Source organism: Centruroides vittatus, unplaced genomic scaffold, assembly GCF_030686945.1.
Source record: "Centruroides vittatus isolate TY-2023 unplaced genomic scaffold, ASM3068694v2 contig_301, whole genome shotgun sequence".
Taxonomy (NCBI): Eukaryota; Metazoa; Arthropoda; class Arachnida; order Scorpiones; family Buthidae; genus Centruroides; species Centruroides vittatus.
Window position 1 is genome coordinate 1,528,312 of NW_027121927.1, and position 14,939 is coordinate 1,543,250.

Below are 14,939 nucleotides of genomic sequence, written 5' to 3' on the forward strand. Positions count from 1 at the left end.
ACTTTTGAGGGATCTAGTTCTAAAATTGTGTGGAACCAAACAAGCGCACTTCCCTAAACGCCTAAACCCGACTCGCGTCGGTCCTGATTGCGACGAATTCGCTGTTTTCCTCGATTTCGTTTCTCAATTTTTAAATTTGTCAAGCAATTTTTGCATTCGGGATTATGTTTTTTAAAATCGATTCGCAAATAACTGCGAAGTTCTTTTATAGTTTACAATGAATAGTTTAATTTGAGAGATCTTAACGTTAACTTCTGCAACGGAGCATAATTTTTATAGATAATTATGAAGATACGAGACCACGAAAGAAAAGATGAGAGACGGTTGTCCGACGATGCTCCGAATCATCCTAGTTAATTGAGCGGAAAAGAAAATTTCGGGATAAAATTTTATGGGAAACGTAGGCGGGAAATTAAATGCTTTTTGGAACGGACGAAGGCAGTAAATTTACAAAATCTTTAAAGATTTTTCTTGGGTTTATTTAGTAATGGACCATTCTGTCTGCTTTCTATGATTACCACTTTCTTTAAAATAGTCGTAAAGGCGATCCCTTCTTTTTTCAATTTAATGGAGTGGAGATCTGGAGATCACGTATATAATGTATATTAGGACTATATTATAAATTAGTGTATTAAATGGATTTTGCGTGTTTTTACTTGGTTTACCACATGACAGTATTGTTTCTTTATACAGTCAATTCCGCTTAGGCTTAAGAGAACACTCTTAAGATTGCTGCAATTATCTTATCCAAATTATCTTGATCATCGAGAAATTGTTAATGGTATTCGATTTTCCTCATTTTTTCATGTCTTGGGAGCTCTTGTAACTTATAACACACTTGAAAACGTTAAAATTAATTATCACAGAATTTTACTGTAGCCTACTTACAATGTATATGGTATTCATTCTAATACCATTCTCAATTTTATTGTTCTATCGGATAACCAATAAATACATTATATCTAGCAGTCACATTGCTTTTACATCTCAGAAATACAGCAAAAGGACTAGTTGAAAAGATGTGAACGTCCCTGCTTCAAAATATTTGAATGCTCTTTAATGGGACGTACAGCAGTATAAAAACCAATAAGTACAATACCACCCAAAAGTTTATGTGACCTTTTGCTTTAAACCTGGTCGCTAATCACTTCTGCCTTGCCCCCATTCAGATAAAAAAACGTATTGTACTGTACAGTACATGATACGTTTGTTCATATATACTTTATAATACTTTTTTAATATGTAATTGCTTCTCATATGTGTTCAATAAAATCTGTTTATTATGATTCTGTAAGAAATCTTTTGACTCTTCGTCTATTACAAAACTGACCAATGAAAGATTTCACCAAGTCTCCACTAGTATGTCACATTGTAGAGTTTCCTGTCACCAAGTACCGTAGGCGGTGATGTACCGTAAGATTAAAGACTGACTCATAAATTTTCCTTAGACTAGCGCTCCTTACTCGAATTGTTGATATAAAAATGTTGCAGACACGGCGCTCATTTAAGTTAGATAAACTATTCTCTGAGGAGGCAGTAGCAATTGGAAGAATTAATAAGATGCATAAAACTATATACAAATTTGGAAACTGGTGTATGACACTTAAATATTGCATTGAAATTGTATATAATGAATTTTCACAGAAAATGTCGCCAAAATATTTAATTTCATTAAGCATATCACTTCTATTTATATCTCAATGTTCTTGATATTAAAAGTTTTTGAAATCGTAGAAAATTTGCAGAAAATTAACGAATTCTAATTTTAAAATTCCGAACCATGTGTTAGTGGAAGAACTGAATATCAAACATAAAACATTTTAAAAATGTTTGCTTTTTATCTACTTCCGTTTTCTACAATTTTTGGAAATTGGTTTTCTCTTAAGAAAAAATATTATAGTTTTACCGCCATCTGCTGGAAATCGCGTGCATAACCAAAGAGATTAAATCAGCTTTAAAGGCGATAAGTTTTCGCATAAATTGTTAAAGCTGTATAGAAATTCCTTTTTAGATGCTTGTCCACACACTATGCAGATTATGTTGTAATGACATCGTCACAATGCAGGGCTGCAACTTTTAATCATATTTTTAATTTATTTAATTTAAAATATACGCTCTTCACCTCAAATTAGTACTATAGTGTCCTGCCCCTGTATATTATATAATACTTTTCCGTTAGCAATGAAGTCGTGCTGGTCATCTATTAACTGCTTTCAGGGGAGAAGTTTTAAATTGAAATAACTTGACTTTTGCATCGGAATTTCATACAGACGACAGTGGGAATTTATAGGTGCTCTTATTAGTTTATACAGGTGGGGATACCGGAGCAGGTTGGAACAATACATGGTTTGGAGTTTTTTATTGAATAACCGTTAATGTTAGCAATGGTCATGTGGCATTTAGTTGCGTGTCATTATGTATTATCTGTTTTAATGTTTTATAAACAGTATTTGCAGAAATATATATATATATATGTATATATATTTCTTTTTTCCAGAATACTGTTTGTTTCAATTTACCCCGTACCTAGGGTATATTGAAAAAGAGAATGGGGTAAGTTAAAACTATATATTCTGGATAATCAATATGAATAACATAGAGTCATATGTCTTTATTCTTATGTTTAAAATAATTAATTACATTCTAAATATCATACTTTAGCCGCACAATCGTCACAAAGACCAAGAGACATTTTAAGGTAATTTTAAGCAGTTATCTGAGTCACAATGAAGGCATAATCTGCTAGCTTCCTCAATGTAATGAGCCATATCGCTTTCTTGAGAATCGGTAAAGATCTTCATAGCTCATTTTCATTTGCAATACGCTACATGTATCTTCATGAAAACATTGCTGGTGAAACGACCGAGACGGTTGTGGGTGCTTTGCTTACATCTGTTAGTAAGAAGAACAAACATGACGTCGAATGGGGAAAATAATGTCCACAATATTTCCGCCAAAAATGCTGCCTAATTATTCATATTTTTCTTAGCTTTCTGCACATATCTGTATAGACGTGTCACGTGTGATATTTTGCTAGCCTTTGCCACAGCACGAACATTGATTCCAAAACACTTTTTACTACATTCAGCATCTTCACTTCACTCACATCTGGGTTTTTTTTTTTTTTTTTTTTGTCGTTTCGTACCATCCTGAGAAACGTAAAATTTGTAGATTTTAAATACATCACAAATACGGGGCACGTTGGAACAGTTTCAACTTGCCCCATCCCATCTGTTGTTACGTGCCGCCAAAGGTCTTTTCGACGACGCCATTTAATATCAAAACGACACTTTGGTGTGCCTTGACTGAACTTTAATAATTCTGCGTGATAATATCAATTCTTCTTGTAAACCACTATAGAAAAGATTATCAGAAATGTATTCACGAACAAAAAAAAATAACAATTCTGACATAAAAAAAAAGTTATTCCTCCTCCCGGAAATCACAAAAATCCTTCAAACTTCCGCCGCCATGCTACTACTTCATCAGCAAATCGGTTGCTTCCACCCTCAAACGCATGTAACAGGACGATGCATTTCATAGGCTGCATAAAGAAATAGCGCGAATGTTTCAACATATCCCGTGAACTTGCTCCGGTATCACCTATTTTAAACAAACTGCGTAATGGCGTAGATTATGTAAGCCTTTTTTTTCTTATGTAGTTTTTTAATTGTTATGAAATGAATCAAATTTTATTATTTTATTCTAGATTAAAAAATATAACAATACACTTTTATTAAAATTTATTGATAAATAAAATCTTTTAAAAAAATCTAGGTCTTATAGTTTGTTAACAGACTGGTTTAAACAATTTATTATTGGATAACCTTTAAACCAAATAAATAAAAAAAATCTTTAAAGTTATTACTTTATAATGACGATCAATCGATTGCTGTCTTCGGCATTCTGCTATGTCATTCTTTTAAAAAATTAATTAATCTATGACTTTCGGATAGAAATTCGGCACGCAAAAAACAGTTTCAAAAGGGTAAGATTCTTGTAATGTGTTTAACATCTGACACGAGAATATCTTTTTATATTAAACGTAAATGTGCAACAGAAGCTAAAAGATTTACAGGTTATCAGGAGGCTTTACTCTATTCAGGAATTCTCTATTAGTTACGAAGTTCGGAAAAGTTTCCATTGCTCAGAAGATTGTGTTGACGATATTTTGGAATAAAAAATAGAGCATACGTTTCTGGAAAAGACTAGAGAAAGACTACTAGTGAGCGTATTGTGAATCGTATGAGCACTCGAGATGACATTGGCATAGAAAGACCCGAAAGAATCGTCTTTGTTCAGCACCACAATAACGCGAGATCGTACCGCAGTAAAAAATCAACGAAGACGCTTATAAAGTCGAAGTCTAAATGATGATTTCGTCAGAAAATGAATAAGTATGATTAAAATAAATAACTTTTTCTACTTTTTAAAACCGGTGACATTATTCTACCTCCTCCCAAATTAAATTTTTCTAAACGAGACCTTAATTATGAAATAACATGCGTGTTATTGGGCTTTTATTCGCTACACAACTTCGTATATTAGAAATCTGAAGAATGAAAGATTTCACGAAATCTCAACATAACATACTAGTATGTCATATTGTGGAGTGCCTTGTCACCATGTACCATGGACGGTGATGTAGCTTACCGTAAAATTAAACACTGACTCATAAATCTACTTTAGACTTAAAAAAACACAACATACATATGTTTAGGGGAAAACCCCCTTTCTTGGCATTTCTCGACGTTTCAACGAGTCCAAAAATGTTTCAAAACGTGTGCATCGAATATTTTATGTTCGATTTGGAAAGACTGGAAAAGGATTATGAATGAATCCGAAAAACTTTTCCAAAAGAAAGGGGTTTGGTACTGAAGAGAATGAAAGAGTAGCTGCTTGAAATGATTTATAATATTGTTGATTTTAAAAGTAGAATATTAAGACCTTTCTTTTTTCTAACAACTTTTAAACGTTAAGAACTTCCTCAATTAAAAGGCAATGTTTCTTTTTCTAAAACATTGAAAACCATAATCTGTCCGTCATTAATAGAAGTATGGTACAATCTCGAACAAGATGTATTCACTCTATTGTTACGAGTAAGGAGAAGTTCTCCGATTCGAACAAAACTTGGTAAGCATGTAAACCTAATCATAAATAGTTCGTTGCCCAAATAATTTAACCCACTTCTCAAGCGTTTTCTAAAAACAGGCTTGACAAGAAATGACATCACTTTTTTAATCTCTTGTTTAACAAGCTTTAAACGTGAGAAATAATAATAGTAGCAATAAAGCTAATGATATGGTAAAATAACAGAATAATTTTGTTACATGTAAAAAAGAAAGCAAACAAAAGTGCGAACCTAACAGCCTGTAGGTCTAGTGCTTAGCGTCTTATCCACCCCCCCCCCATTGCCATTACAAGAAGCGACACTTCACTGGTCTTATAAGCTAAATTTTCAGAGGCCCGTTTTTCGGAAACGTTTGAAAAGTGGGTCCTATGAGACAAGGAGCTGCTTGTGTTTAAGGCTAGTCGCTCGCCAAGTTTCGTTCGAATTGGAGACCCGAACGTATGATTCTCTTCTCGTAAGACAAACTAGAGCCATAAATGTATTGTATTTTGCAACCAGAAAAACAGTTTTTGAGTTAAACTAACTTATTATTACTTTTTTTAATACAGTTTTCCAGTGGCGTGCCGTGACATTTGATGATAGGGAAGCTACGTTTCTGTAAGAAGCCGACTTACAGGTGCAACCAATTAATTGCGCGTCAGGGCCCGTTCGTATTCGTTCGTTCGATAAGCCAGTAAAAACCGTATACTTCTTTAAATGTATTTTTAATACATTATTTGACGTACTTAATAAATAAGAAAGTTCAATATAATTACCTCCGTTATTAGATTCAATAAATTCCCTACGCCCTCTAAATACCAATTCTTGCTTTGAGAAAAAACATATAACATCTATTAATTTAGATATATCTATTAATCGTAATTATCTCGTTATAATTTTTAATATTTATTTTATATTGTCTACCAATGTTAAATTCTATTCCTCTTTGATTTCCAAATTGCTTCAATTTTACGAAAGAATCTCCATTCGTCATAAACTTTATCGTCAAAATATCGAAATTTTTTTGTCGACGTATTTATATTTAATTTAGGCATTGGTCTTTCTCTTTTAATAATGTTTTCTTTTTCATTATACGGTCTTGAGCCAAAACTTTTTTAAAATAAATTTTTGAATCACTAACCACGATATAAAGGCTAAAATTAAAATTATAAAGAAAAACTTATTTGGTAAAACAAAATGTGTGACGAATATACATTCCTAGTACAAAAAATTCTTCAATTGTATGAATATACTTTTAAAGAAACTTATAATTAAATATAACTTTGTGAAGAAACGTACATAAAAATAACAAAATATTCTTTACTTTTTAAATCTTAAAACAATACACTTAGTGAAATAGCTCCCTACCAGTGGCTAATGAATGGAATCGGAGACGGTCCAGGTAGGTGTGTGCGTGCCAAATCCCGAGGGTGCCGATACCGGTCAATGTCAAATGCCTCTTTTGTCGCATCACTAGTATATCTCAAAGGACGCGACAGGGTTGTTGTAGATTTTAAACGTTTCTAGCCTAGCTGTAAAAATCTAAATATGTTAAACTTAACAGATTGTCCGTCGTTCGTTTTCTAACCAATTCGTTTTAGGACCGAGTGTTCACGGAAATTTCCAAAATTTACAACTTTCGGTCACTCTCGTTGAACTGGAAAAATTTCAGTCTTTATTACAACTAATATTGAAGAGATCAGACCCCACTGTACTCGCAAGAGATTGGTTCGATTAAGCTTCTGTTTAAGTAAAACTTCGGCTCTTTCATCAGGGTTTTATTTATGTTTCTATTTCCCTAATCGCTTAATTATTTAACTACTACTTAAATAGAAATAAGTCGAAACCGGTTACTTTGTACTCGAATATCTGTAGTCTTGGGAAAGAAGTGGAAAGAAATTTTTATGACAACGGATACATAAATCGTAAATTTAAAGAAAATAAATTCTAGAGCTTTTTTTGTACCATTGTACGTCTCATTCATTAAATTTGGTTGTAAATGATGCTGCCAAAGTAACAGTTAATTTTTTAACACTACTAGAATTGTACACGTTTTTTCTGCATCCCCTTACAGATGGGACATACTAATTCGTAATATCACCGGTTTAACATTGAAATCCGTAAGTAATAAAAGATGGGAGAGCGGAATAAACGCGGAACAAATATATCAAATATTTTAAAGGATTTTTTAAAAAATCCTGTCAACTATACAGAACTATCATAAAAACATGCCAGTAAATTCCTATGGGTTGGGTTAAGTTATAATCTAGTCTAGGGTGGGCAACCTTTTTTATAACATGGGCCAGAATAAATTTTACGTTTATTCCGCGGGCCGTAGTAGTCAATTGAAGCCTTCTTGTGACTCGTAATTTTTTTAGTCTACAAATATGAAATAAATAAATAAAAAGTTAATTACTACATTTATTTCTCTTATCGTTTTCGAAAATTACAAAGAATTGGAAAATAACATATTAATTAGTTATTTTTCCAATTTAATAATCTATTAAAGATCTCGCGGGCCGGATAGAAACTTTTCGCCAGCCGTAGCTGGCGCGCGGGCCGGGGGTTGCCCGCCGTTGATCTAGTCTACTCGTGATTCACATAATCGGGCGAGGGCGGCCGAATATCTAGCAGGCAGGCGGCTAACAGCCCACAACCGATCCAGAATATAAAATTAGAAGTTTTATATGTGAAGAATCCACCAGCTAAACCGGGTGACGTTGGTGCTCTGTAAACCGCATGTGTCAATGCCTATATAATCTGGCTGATTGGAAACTGATCCGGTTTCGACAATCCTTCCGCTATCGAATTATTCGAATATACGATAGCAAATCTTATCGTTTTTTTCACATGTAGTATAGAAATTTGTAAAAGGTACATAATGCGGTTATAATAAAATATTAATTTTAATTAATGCAAAGTACGTTAAAATATGAAAATTTATATTTTATAAAATACAAGGGAAGGTCGTTGAAAGGTGGAATCGGCGCTTCCATCGCTTCCAATGACGGCACGCCACTGCAGTTTTCCCGTACACTCTTCAATAATAGTATTATATCGCGTATCAATAATGTGAGAGTCGGGCCGTCAAAAGTTAGATTATGCAAGTTTAGGGTAGGGCCCTGCCATCAGGTGTATTTTGTCGGACACACCTCTGATTTAGACAAAAAAAAAATATGACAGTTAAGGCGCGAAGGTAACTCTGAAGTCCAGGAATGAGCCTGTCCGGAGGATGAATGCAAACTCAAGTACAAATAACAAAGAGAGTTTATTATCGAAAACCAAAATTATAAAATCCGATCTAGGAAGTTAACCTACGTCTATCTATAAAACGATGAGGGTACTTAGCGGGGGTATCCGAACTGCGCGACTCGCAACATACCAGGGAAAGAATTGTCTTCTTTCTTCACTTTCTCTTCCCGTTCTCTTCACTATTTCGTCTTCGTTCTCCTTTACCTGGTCCCTCACTCGGTCTTACACTAGGTCAGTGGTCCCCAACCCTATGCCCGCGGGCACCATGGCGCCCGCCAATAGTTTTACGTGTGCCCGCCACTGTGCGACCACGATAAAAATAAAAATATTTCGGTTTTCGATAAAATGCTATGTAAAAGTTTTTTCACTTTGAATGATTAACCATTCAAAAGTAGAAAAGGCGTCCAACACAGATGAAAGCACAAAGCGAAATGCGACCGATCTCGTTTTCCCCTCCGCCAAATCTGCACCAATTCAATTTCCCATACCTGAAATGAAGTAAATCGGTCCGTTCTGAATACCATAAAATCAAAGTAGGGAAACGTGTAGGGCCCGTAACTTGGAGTGACCTAGAAATTTCAGCAGTCGTTAACTAAAAAAAAAAAGGTCAACAGCCATCCGTGTGTTAGAAGTAATCTCCGCCACGATATCTCTCGCACCATCTAGAAATATTCCTGGGTGACACCACGATATCCGCACCGGGTGTCACCATGCTAATGTCACATTATATAAGATTTGTTTAGAAGCAACTTATTTAAATGGGGCCCCAATTTAAATTTTGTCTAGGGCCCGCTAGAGGCTTAATCCGGCGCTGTTAACTATGTCCAAATATAAATTCACCTTGAAAAAATAAATGGTGCCCATCGTCCAGCCGGTATTCTAGAATGTGCTCTTAGGTACAAAAAGGTTGGGGACCCCTGCACTAGGTCCTCAGTTGCTTTCTCCGTCTCTCACTGGGTTGCTCAGTCCTCTCAGTCCGACTCCCCGTTCCTTGCTAAATCGCTCCGTCGGTCAGTCAGTCCAGTCTCTTAATCAAGTCCGTCGATTTCGTCATTTCTTTCTGTTTTATTTTTCGTTTTTGACCGACCATGCCTTTGTTCCGGAGGAAGGTGAAGTAATTTGTGAAATGTATGATTGGTCATCTAGTGGTCCTCCTTCTCTTTTGTCAATGAATAATAATATGCGTCCATGTGACATGGATAGCATATCATCAATCACCTACCACCATCGAAAAAGGGTGGTCCGTTCGGATATGTCGGGCCCCGTCCCTCACCACCCGGTCGCCCCATTGTGGGCCTGGCCGAACCCATAATGGGCCTACTTAAAGAGGCCCTCTTGGTGCCCACAGGGCGGAAAGAGTTAAAAAAAAAGAAAAAAAACCATCGAAAAAGGAGGAAACGACGGTCTTTCCCTTCGTCTTTTCCTTCGCATGTTGTAAGATTTATAACAATTAATTGATAATTTTTTTTTCTCTAATTTGTTTCTCTTAATTATTTTAAATCGATATTACTAAAAATTTGGAAAGAGAGGGTCCCTAAAATCGGGAAAATAAGAGAAATTCCTTTACAACATTAGTTGATAGATAAACAATCTCGGTGTCGTGTTTACTTACGCATCTTCGAGATATGGGTCCAAAGGCGTCCTGTCTGATAGCGAACAGTTGTTCTTTACACAACCAGACAGAACAAAGAAAAAAAAGATATAAAATACATATAGAGTTTAAAATGCAATAAAATTTCTAACTGATTAATTAAAGCGAATACATTATTAGCAAAAAGATTAAAATAAAGTGATTAAAATTAAAATTGTGCAGATAATGTATTGATAAATAACAATTTACGAACACACACATATATATAATAACAACACATTTTAGAGGGGGAAATGGTAGGCCTCACAATAACCGCACTTACACGAAAAAAATCAATAGTTCTTAAGTGGATAAAATCCTTAATGTTCATAACTCAAATATGTTTTGACGTTTTCACGGTAATGCTAAAGAAATACTCGAAGAAATGTTTCGTCAATATTTGAATAAAGACAAAAATATGCGATTTTGTTGATTGGAAATACCCATAAAATTTTCGTATAAACAGTCGTTTCCAATAATTGCATTTTATAAGCTATGAAAGCGTTTTGTAAATTAGAAAAAAATGTCCTGACAAAGCCGGTTCCCACTAGAGGCCGTCGATCGTAACCGTCAACGTTATTCATGAAATTCAATGACTAGCGCGCCCATGAAACTCCGTATGGTTGAAAAATCGAATAGTCGTGAGTCTATTTGAACGTTGATGGAAATCGACGTCATCCAATCTTTGTTTGTTGACTAGTCGCCGAGACAAAGCATTTCGAAAATGACGAACAACTTATCCGAGATGTGCAACAGAGCCCTTGTTTACAGAAGAAATCAATAATGAATACACAGACAAAGAAAATACTGTATATAAATATCCATTGGAAGGCACTTTGCACCTTAGGTGTTTCATTGGTCGCAAGGACTGAAATTTGACATAATGCTTATTAAATGAGAACGCGTTTGACGGATGCAGATACATATCCCTGGACCAGGTTCCAGGAACACCCTAAACCCGATTCCGCCGGTCCTGGCTGTAATGAATTCACTGTTATCGTCGATTTCGTTTCTCAATTTTTACTTTCCTGGCTCTATTATATATAACAGAGGCAAAGTATGGCAATCTGTCAAAAAAAATAACCCCAAGATTTTTACATTTTTGACTTGGCCTTGATAACCTTAAAATGTCGAGAAATGCAAAAAGTTCGGGATTTTTTCTGTATGTATGGATGTCAGTGTGTGTGCGGGGAGGGGGCACAGTTTTGTTCACTCTTTGAAGTTTAATAACTCCTGTGCGTTATGTCAAAAATTTCTGAAATTTTGCAGAATGGTTTGTGTGTTAGAGATAAATTGTGGTTGTTAAAGGTCGAGAGGATGGGAGATAGAGGGGTTATATGTCACATTTCTAGTAGGGTCAGATTTAATGAAAATTTTACTTTATTAGCATTTACAATTTTTTATTTTATTTTATAAAACTCATTTCTACTATAAAAATTAATCTTTTGACATTTTATAATATAAAAAGTTTTTAAAATAAAATCTCATAACAGATAGCTTGATAAATAACAGATATATTGATAAATAACAATTTACGAACACACACATATATATAATAACAACACATTTTAGAGGGGGAAATGGTAGGCCTCACAATAACCGCACTTACACGAAAAAAATCAATAGTTCTTAAGTGGATAAAATCCTTAATGTTCATAACTCAAATATGTTTTGTCGTTTTCACGGTAATGCTAAAGAAATACTCGAAGAAATGTTTCGTCAATATTTGAATAAAGACAAAAATATGCGATTTTGTTGATTGGAAATACCCATAAAATTTACAGTTTATTACAAATTTAAAGTTTGGCCGGGAAGTTACGCAACTCGTTGCTGAATTTTTAAATGTATCATTTTTATCCCGGTCATAGAAACATGGGTATTTAAAAACGAATTATACACGACCTAAAGATTTTCTTCTTTTCGGAAGACTTTCTGAGCAATTTTCGACTTCTCACAATAATGAACCTCACATAGTAACATTACTGTACATCAAAATAGACGCGCATGTTTCATATCCCGTAATATAGGCCTACAGGGTTGGGGCATAAGTAACGCCCTTTTAAAATTTAAAAAAAAAATTTAAATTTTATTGAACAAAAATTACATAAATACAAGAACAAAAAGTACAACAAAAATACAATGATTTAATATTAAAGGACACGTTCAAAATGCTCCCCTTCATATTCAATACAATGCTGAACTCTACTAGCAACACTTCTACAAACTTTTTGACACATTTCCATGGTAATTACAGAAAATTTCTCTACAATTACTTGTTTTAATTCAGGAATTGTTTTTGGTTTGAGGCTGTAAACTTAATCCTTCAATACACCCCACAAAAAATGTCCGGTGGTGTTAGGTCTGGTGATCGTGATGGCCACTCAATAGGTCCTCGTCATCTTATTCATCTCTCCTCAAAATTTTGATTTAACCATTCTCTAACTCTTAACCCATAATGGGGTGGCGCCCCATCCTGTTGAAAATAAACATTTGCAGTAGAAACTAATAGAAATTAAAAAGGGCGTTACTTATGCCCCACCCTGTATATGTACTCAACCTTTCTGAAGCTTCGGAACACGAATTATACACTTTTTTATTTAATGAAACCTAATAAACGTAACCTTTTCCATTTTTAATATATTTATATCAAAAATGAATAAGTAATTCTATGTCTATTATTCTCACGAAACAACGAAGCAATAAACTAATAAACTTTGTTGTATTGAATAAAATAGAAGCATGAAATTGTTTACGATTAAAATAATGTGCTGCAGTAAAAACTAAAATAAATTTTCAATAAAAGCTTTAAGATCTTTTTCATGGGACACTCGAAGCAAGATTGCGGAACACCGGTTAAGAACCACTACTGTAATTCATAAAACGAAGACTGCAAACTTTCGTCTGGTCGCTTATAGGTTTCCTATTCGTAATACGTCGCTTTTTAACGGGTATTCTCGTGAATATTTACCAAACGTTGCGCTTTCCTTTTTTTCTGTACGGTATCGATCGCACCGATCAACAGCCGTGTTCGATGGTTTTGTCCGCCTTACTATATAAACTCTTTCAGAATTATTGTTACGACGTAACCGGAATTAAAGGTTCCGGATATTTCTATATTTATATGGGAATAGGAGGCATTACTCAGTGGTATATCCTCAAAGAAATGAAAAGAAGTGAAAAGGGTTAGTTGGAGGGAAAGTCTGTTGTGGCAGAGGCCGAAAGTGGGTGGAAAAGTTGAAGAGAGGTGAAAAGAGGAAGGGGAAGGTCATGAGCCGCACCGGAAACTTTATTTAAGACATAAACGGGTAACATATGGAAATAATATTTACAAAAGAAAACAAGAGAGGTACAGATATTTAGGTCCGTACATAAAAAATGCGACTATAAGTTACTTATTCACAAAAGTAGTCATTGCCTGGTATAGTACCGTAAAATTTACAATATTGATGCCATAATGGTGAATACCATGATTAGGTTTACAGGAAATTCTGCTTAGCGGATAGAGTTGTAACTCACCTACAGGTTAGCTATACATTATACACGTGTTAAACGCGAGTTGAACTAGATGAAGATATTTCTTACTCATTGTCGTGTTGCAGGTCCAGTGCCTTTGTTGACTCGACAAAGTTTATAAGTGCCTTGAAGATCTTCTTATTTCTAACTAAGACGTTTGGTCGCAAGGCCAGTTGTATCCCTCCTATAACACTGTCCTGAGTAGATTCGTCCTGTGTTGGGTGTATTGGTTGCAGTCGAATATGAGATGCTGTGCGTCTTGTCGCGAAGTCCCATCGCACTGACAATGCGGGGAGTCCCTGTGCCCAAATCTGTTTAGGTAGCACTCATCTACTGCCCTCATAGATTGAAATTATGACGTCATCGACTACGTTTATTTTGAAATAAGAGATTGCTTTTTGTGTTTACTCGAGGCTAAAACAACATTTTATTTAAATGTATTGCGGTCAAAGGAAACAGAATAGATTGTTCGAGGGTGTGGCGGAAAAGTCGGTCGACCGACGTTCGGCGTCCAGCGAAGAAACGACAGACGTTTTCTCGATCGAATAAGTCCTTGCTTTAAACGTAAATATAACTGTTTCGTTTAAAATAACTTGTCACTGTTATAATTGCTTCCGATTTTTAACGGAAAAATATGGCTACTGTAAGAAAGAACGGACGGACGAACAAAAGAAATTGACAATTTATCGATTAAGATATTTAATGTGCTTTTTTTATGCATAAATACAAGCAATTCATTAATTCATATTAGGTACAATCTTGCAATATAGGACGGAAAATAGTAGGACTTTTTCGATTCGTTCTAAAAATAAAACAAAATGCAAATAAAAACAAGAGAATTAAACCAGAAACTGGATTACACAATGCCATAATGAGATAAATAGTAGCAACGTAACAGAATAAAAATGTTTTTAATGTTTCTTATATCTCGACGGAATCGGGTAGGAATAAAAAAAAAAACAGTTAATGGTTTTCTTCGATTTCTTTAAGGTTTCTTATGAACCGGAAACTATCGGAATATTGTAAGGTCTCTATTGATAAGACGAGATCCAGGCTCAAAGTGGGATATCGATCGGCGCTCGTCTATTAATTTCACACTCGGCATTTGGATCCCAGGTTATATCTAAGACGATTCTAACACCCGTCCCGTCAGACGGGAAATTTCTCCGTCGCACATGCCGTTAAATGATCGACAGAAATTTCCCATCTGACGTAACCGAGATCCCCGAGGAGGAGGACTGCCGTCTGTACCATCTCCAAGTCGATCTATCATCAAATCTAAACATTTCCAGACGTGTGCAAGTTGGTATTAGCGAGAGCATCGACGTGTAAACGCATATCAGTTCTAAAGCGTTAGAGATGTTTTCAGCCTTTGTTAAGAAATCGTCCGTCCAGATAATATTTAAACAATACACCTTATTGTAATTTGTAATC